The 8,204-nt window shown below is 35.7% G+C and overlaps 1 pseudogene; it reads right to left on the reverse strand.

Annotated features, from left to right (window-relative positions):
- Window positions 1-4,126: 4,126 nt before the first annotated feature.
- Window positions 4,127-5,349, reverse strand: LOC147299603 (uncharacterized; annotated as a pseudogene).
- Window positions 5,350-8,204: the final 2,855 nt, after the last annotated feature.

Here is an 8,204-nt window from a genome sequence, read left to right on the forward strand (position 1 = left end):
CTTTGAAATAGGAAATCAAGTTGTTTGGACTGCAGCAAGGACAAAGGCTACACTCGAGGTAGGGGAGCTAATCCACTTAAACTCTATGTTTTTCATATATTTCAAGGTTTTAAATTGCTAACGCATAGAGCAACGCGTTTTGGGTTAAACTTTATGAGGCATAAGCCTCGAAACGTTGAAGCGTAAGCTTTTTAAGACTCGAATATTTATAATAAAAATAAATATAATAATATAGCAAAACATAATAACAAAAGTCACTCAACTATAATTGACAGGACCGCCCCTGGATTTCCACCCTGAAAACCTGGAGTGATCCTATAGGATCCAAGTCAAGGAAAATCCTACCGAAAATTCGGTAGCACCTCCCTTGAAATTGGACTAATCCATACTAGTGAGACCTGCAGAAAAAACACTTCTATTCCTTTCAGCCACCTCTACCACAAAGCAAATGAGGGTCTCTAACCCGTCTAAAGATAAAGTAAAATAACACAGGACAAATTTTTACAGGTTATCAGAGCCATTCTAGATTTTATACAAATAAAAATGTAAGGGGACTCTAGCCTACGAGGTCCTCAAACTTTTCAATATTTCTCGACGTTTCTCTTGGCTCGACCGTTCCTACCTGGGGGAAGATTTAAAATAAAACAGACAAGATGTGAAAGAAAAATCTCAGTGAGTGGATAAGTTATGAAAACGAAACATAAAATTCATTTAATCTTTTTAGAAGCCTTAAAATCAAATAATTCTAAGACCTCACTTCGCTCTTTAAAATTCCTCAGTTTTTAAAACCTTGTCGAAACTCCTTTTCAAACAAAGTCAACCATTAGTCCACTTAAACATTTTCATCATACAAGTAAACACAATGATCCGAAAGGAACTTTCATAAAACATACAAGGTAAACGGCTAAACCTGATATCACGCCAAGATAAACAATAATGTAATTAACTCAAATCCTCCATTATTATTCATGCAAACTATTTATCTCTAAGCCATAAAATGAAACATCACGTCATATTAGTGTCTGGGAAAGCTGCTATTCATACACTTAGGTAATTAAGCTCGCCACATAGAATAGGCACGAGCAGGCAAATAAGGTTGCCGCTTCCCGTGTAGAGTGATCTCGATGCACGGGCAGGCAGGAATGCTTGCCACTTCTCGTGCAGAGCGAATCGATGCACGGGCAGACAGGTATCCTTGCACAAGCTCTAACACCACGTTCTCAAGACTAACCCACAACTATCACTTTTTCAAAAAATATATATATAATGCCTCTTGTCAAGGGAAATCGGCCATAAAATTATCAGCTACTTTAATATCATTCAAAGTTAACTCAAGACTGGAAATCTATCTACTCTCAATAATTAATTGTATAAAAATTTGCATAGAAATCATTTAACTCTCGCTACTTTTAAAACCAAGACAAGGCATCCATTTCAAATGAATAAACATCTTTTAATAAAAACTCATGATGACACTGTATATGTTGAAAATCATAATTAAATCAAAACAATACTATATCCAAAATCTTTTAACTTAATTTATACTTAATAAACCAAGAAGGAATTAAAACCATAAAATACACAAAATATTTCAGAAAATTAGTTTCGATCCTCCGCCGGATCATCTTGAGCCTCGGCTGTGTCGCCTAAACATAAAACAATATAACATAAGATTAGTCTCTACACCACAACGTTTAAAGTGTGTGTTTGAAACCCAAATGCCCCACCATACTTTTGTTTATGCCAACGGTTAATAATTCACTCTTCTTAATTCCATAAAGCGCTTTCTTAATCGCCCAGAAACTTCCCGGCTCAAACCAACATCACCCACACTTCCAAAACCGGTCATAAACCTCAAGGAAATCTACATATAGTCTACCTCGATCGAGTGCAACGTCCGAGAGTAAATTCGGTATTGGCAAGGTTTCTAATTACAATTCGAATCACTTTTTTTTTTCTCCAAACTCTTCCAACCTGACCAAGACCAACGACCAACCTAAAAATGGCTCTTAAGATAATCTTACATAAAAAAAAAAAAAAAAAAAAAAAAGTGGCAATGGGGGTCCAGATCATCACAGGTGCCGCCCAAAGTGGCGGCTCCAAGATTAATTTAGCCATGATACCCTTTTCTCAAACCCACTCAAAATTTCCAATTTTAAACAACCATTGAAGTTTCCTAGGGGTGAGATTGTCCAAACAAAACATCAAGAAACACCCCCAAACCCGAAATCCAAGGGGACCCAAAATGGGGTCCTAAATCAAACTTTCAAGTTTCAGATTTCTCAAAATAAATCAACAAAAACATATGAGAAAGAAAGCCCATAAGAAGAGGAAGGAAACCCACCAAAAATCAAAAGGATTGGAGGTCGGAGGTGGCCGGAAATCGACAAAAAGAATCGACAGCACTGTTGTGGTTTCAGGCAAAAATCTCTGCTGTGTGGGTGTCTGGTCGGCTGCTAGTGGCGGGGAAGAGGTTGGCCGGCAAGAGGAGGTCACGCCGGTGGCTTTGGGTCGACCGGAGGTGGCCGGGGGCGTGAGTTGCAGTGGTAGCTATCTACGCGCAGGGGAGAAGCGGAAGGAGAGAGAGAGAGAGAAAGAGAGAGAGAGAGAGAGAGAGAGAGAGAGAGAGAGAGAGAGTTTTTAAAACAAAAACTGATTTTGGGTATTTAAAAATCCCTTTGTGCAAAAATTACAAAATCGCCCTTTACATCATATGCCCGTATCTCACAAACCGTAACTCCGATTTAGGTGTGTTTCGTGTCTACGAACTCGTGGACTCAAGACCTATCCAATGTGCCCAAAGTCAAAGATGAAAGCCCACTAATTTTAAAAGTCAACTTTGGGTCAAGCCCAATTTTAAACAAAAAAAAAACCAAAACCCTTTTTAGTTCTCAAATCAAATCTCAAAATCTTTAAAATAATTTCTCAAATAAATTTTCAAAATATTTAGAATAAATCCCCAAAAAAAAATACGGGGTCTCACAATTCAATTTCCCACTACGCCTCTAAATGGCCATTACAAATAAAAATTAAAATTTCTCATGAAATTAGGGTCGGGTCATTACAATAATACTTAACTAAAATTAAAGAAATTCAAAGATGATCTTATAAAGATAATTCACAATCAAAAAAGACAAAAGAAAATGCACTTCATTAATTCATTCCACTCCTCCTCATCATCAAGAAGAGCACCACCCAAACTATCATCGGTAGATTAAATACTATCATTGTTATTGTCTTCTTCATTCAATGGATGAAAGTGAGATTCATAATGCAAATGCATGTCTATGAAATTCAAATCATCTTCTTCAACAAGCCTCCCCATTCTTGGGGCCTTGCTTTTCCCTCTATCATTACCTAGACATAAGAATGAAATATTGTGTTAAAAGATCATTTGATGTTAAGGTGAAAAACCAAATACCCACTCCAAATTTCATATTTACTTTGAGTTTTCACCACTTTTTCGTTTGTATGTAATAGGAGCACGAGGTCGAGGACTATGATCACTGGGATTAATGTTACTAGTAGGAATAGGAGCATGTGGAATTGGCACATTAGGCATAGGATCAAGAGGAATTGGCTCTCTAGTTGGTAGTTCACTTTCATATGTTGAAATTGACACATTCCTTATGACATCAACATCTAAAGCCATATCACTTTCAAACTGTCCTTCTGCACGATCGTACATGTCCAACTGGCAATCAGCATTAACACGGTCATCTCCATCATCTAACATCATATCCATGCAAGCATATAAATCATTCGTCACTTCTTGAACATTTGAGAAAGATTATTCTTAATGCAATTGTGGATTCATATAATAACCTACTGCATGCAAAGGGTGGTGAAGTTGTGGAGTCCATCTATTGTCTATTCTCTTCCAAATTAGTTTATACTTTTTTTACACTTTGCTACAATTGAATGCAATCTTCTTTTTTGCAACATCCATAAGCTCATAAATATACCCCATGGCTGGTCTTTCTTCTTAATCAACCTCTCTTAATACAGAAACTAGTGACATGACACTTTTGATGCAAAAGGCAATATGAGGCCAAAAGTGTGCATTAAATAGTATATTCTTACGAGCCACAATACCTTCACTGGTTTTGGAATACTTACTCTTACACTATTCTTTGGAGGAAAATATTTGAATAAGAGTTTGTCTTTGCTTGTACATGCTTTGAAGAGTGAGAAAAACAGTGACAAAGCGTGTTACAGCTGGATGAATAATCTTCGTACTATTGGTGAAGCTTCTCATCAAAGCAAGAACTCATGCATGCCCGTAGATGTACTTCGCTACACTCTTAGCTTTTTGAATAGTATCATAAAAAACTTTCATCTTGCTAATATCTTCTAGCATTATATCAATGCAATGGGCTGCATATGAAGTCCAACACAACTTGTTCCTCTTCTCCATAAGCTTCTTTCCCGCATTCTTATAGTTGGAGACATTATCTGTAATTTATTTGAACCACATTCTCCTCTCCAACTTCTTAAACAACACTATCTAATTAAGTACTTAAACATCAAGTCTCCATTTTTTATGGTATCAGATGCATTAACTGATCTTAAAAACCAAGTACCATGAGGGCTATTCACAAGAAAGTTTATAAGAACCCTATTTTTTTGATCCGACCAACCATCAAACATAATAATGCACCCATATTCTTGTCAAGCCTTTTCATGTTCTACCCTAAGCCGTTTGACATCTTCAACTTCCTTCTTAAGAATCCAAGTCATCAACTCATGACCAGTAGGCGGCTTGAATCCCGAACCAAAATTAGAAACTCCTTCCATCATACTCAAATAATAAGGATTACTAGTGGCATTGAACGAAATTGCACTAGTGAAGAACCAACGCCCAACCTTTCGGCACACTTGAATTTTTTCTTCCTTCTTGTATGCAGAGTTTAATATGGCTTGTCGAGCTTAGGAAGTGATATACTTATCAATGGGTCTTCTGGGCTTAGGAGGAACTCTATAAGCATCACCACTTGGAGTTGGAGCACTCCCACTCCCACTCTTACTGCCAATTATTTCATATATATCATCCAACGAAGATTCTACTTCCATATTATTACTTTCCCCTCCAACAATTTTCTCAATTTTACGCACCAATTCATTTTGCTTCATTCTTGTCTCTTTGAACTTTTTCTAAGCTTCAATGCACTCAGCCTTCACATTTGGTGGGACTTTTGGACAAGGTTTCATGTCATGGCAAGTGTGGGCTAGGTGCTCTTTAAGTCTAGAGATACCTCCAATACATTTTTTGTCACAAAAACCACACAACATATATCTTCCTCCCTCATCTGATTTGGCCCATTTCCAAGAAAAATCTTTCTTACTCATTTCAAAAAATACAACACAAAAAAGTACCTGGGCTGTCCGAAAATTCTAAAAATTGAGTTGTTTTGATGCAGAAAGTTGAAGATTCTTCTTGTAGAGGTGCCAAAACTTGAAAGATTATACATTTTATTGTTGGGCTCTTGCAGATTTTGGAAAATTTTGGATTAATAGCCTTTAGGGTTCTTACATTTTTTAGAGAGGGATATTTGGAGATAGAGATATCGGGTGAATCAGGGATATGCGTGAAAAACAGAGAGAGAAAAGAGAGTTTTGCTGGTTTTTAAAAGTCGGGGAGGAAAACTATGTCGTTTTGGGTGTTTTTCTTAAAATAAAAAAAAACCAAGTAGAATATCCAATTTAGCGTAAGCCTCAGCGAAAAAGCATAAGCTTTGACGCAAGGCATATGCTAAATGGGAAAAAAGCGAAGCAAACTGCGCTTCGTCGAAAAAACCATATGCTCTACCACGAGGTGTGAGGCGCACCTGACGCGCGCTTTTTAAAACCTTAATATATTTATAACTATGTATGAATTTGTGCTTGTGTTTGATTTTTCTGGTGTGGTATGCATTAGAATGGATGTTCAATAATCTTATTTGGTTAGAAACATATTTGCTAGGCACTAGAAGAATTCAATTGATAATAAATTCTTAAAATGCTTGATTCATTAGACCAACTATTTTAGACTTAATTGCTAGATATCTTAAAGTTACTTCAGCTTGCAAGGTTTATGAATACCAAGTCTGGGTAATATGCTTGTGTACTAACTATAGAAACTTGTTAAGGCATGTTGATGACTTCAACTTGCCTCGAAATGGAACAAAGCATGTACTGGCCATAGATAAAACTTGAGTACACTTGAAACCAATCATGTAGAATCTGCATCCTTTCCCATTGCATGAATTCGAGACTAGTAAGGAACCAATCACCTTAGAAATAAGTTGGTTACACCCTACATAATTGGAACTATTACGTGTAAATGAACTTGGAACTTGATTTTACTGCTCTGGTATAAGAATTAATGCATGCCTTTAGGGTTAAATACTAGTTGAATAAAAGCCTAGAAATAAAACTGATAAGGAAAAATTAATTGTTTCAAATTAAAAATCAGAGAAAATGCAAGCCCCTCAGTTGTTAATGTTATTCTATGCTTAACTAAATCCATTAACATAATTGATAAATGCAAACATGACTTGTATAATGAACTTGAGCATGCATATATGGAACTGTCATTTCATGAGTTCATGTGCATGATACATCACTGGTTTACTGAAAAACAAGATTCCTTCCCAAGGGATCTGTTTGTGCATACATCAACATTCAAAGTGATTTGAATAAAGAATGTAAACTCTAATATATTTTGAGTGTTTGGACTTCCTAATTAGAGATGATGAGATAAATATTTCTTTATCCTTGGGTCAAATCCCTAAAAGTGTGCTTACAAGGTACCCTAGAAGGTTACGTGGTTTAAGAGTATGCTAGAGAAAAAGAAATAGACTTATTTGCTTCCATTAGAGGACATCTCATTATCTAAGGTCTACCTGTAAATAGGATATAAGGATGTAATGAAATTACAAATTAGGAATGAGTCCACTGTTTATAAACTTTGACAGGTGAGCTTTGTACTTGGAGGAAATGTATGCACTGCATTGTCCTTTAAATTAACATGCATTTGCATCTCATGAGTTAATCTATGAATAATTGTGAAACAATGATGTGATGATATAATCCGAGACTGTTGCTTACAGGTTTATAAACAACATATGAGCTTGGGAACTTGTTTACCTTTATTTAACATTATCAATAAGTCTAGGAGACTAGTAGGATATCATATGCCTATTTGTTGTTATTGCCTTGCCCTGAATGTTCTTGCTTGTGATATTGAGCCAGTTTGGCAAAGTTTTATAGTTTTAATTTAAAACCTAAGTTAGTATGAAAACTATTTTGAAATGTATGCAATGCTTTTGGACTAGTTGAGCAAAGGATCAACTGTTTTGGTGATGCTCACCCCTACACAGTTTGTAAGTGCAGGATACCTATAGATACAATGGTTAGCATGATAGACCTCTCGGATTCAGAGGAAGATCGAGCAAGGAGGCTGGTGGAATAGGACTCCCATCATTGACTATGGACACGTGTCATTATGGGATCAGTTTTGAGGTTTTTGTAATTTTTGGAAACTTAAACATGTTGACAGGTGTAGTATAAGATCAATTTTGACCTTTTTGTAATTTTTGGCAACTTAAACATCTTACTTACATCAGCAATGAACCGGTGGCCGTGGTTGTAATTTATGGTATTTTTAAGTTCCGGTTTTGGAGTGTTTATAATTTTATTTAATTCATTTTGGCCAATGTTTACTATTATGGTATTTTGAAATAGTTAATTGACTAATGTGTAATTTTAAAATTTTTTATTGATTTATTTGTAATTAGACCTTGATAAAAACTATATTTTCTAAGGATAAAAAATAAATTGCAACCAAAACCCTATCAAACACAAAATAAAAAGAGGGATTTTTTTTCTTGTTCATACATGAAATACTCATATAATTTTACTGCATCATATCCTTTCAATTCTTCTCTCAAATCTCTTTCATAGTTTCTAATGTCTTTTTCAATGCACCCAACGTTTTGAATTCCACCTGCTTCAATCTCTATAATACCAAATTGCTGACTAGTAGAAACATTTGCATAATCAAAACCTTGTTCACTTCATACACCTTTCTGTGTAACCTTAATAAATGAACTCTGGTTGGAGATGTACGTACGTGATTATGGTCGTCAACAAATGTACTAACAACTCATTTGTCTTTTTTTTTTTGTTACATTGGAATGAATCGAATCCTGGTCCTAGTTTAA

The sequence above is a fragment of the Dryas octopetala genome, chromosome 1, assembly GCF_963921425.1.
Source record: "Dryas octopetala chromosome 1, drDryOcto1.1, whole genome shotgun sequence".
NCBI classification, from domain to species: Eukaryota; Viridiplantae; Streptophyta; class Magnoliopsida; order Rosales; family Rosaceae; genus Dryas; species Dryas octopetala.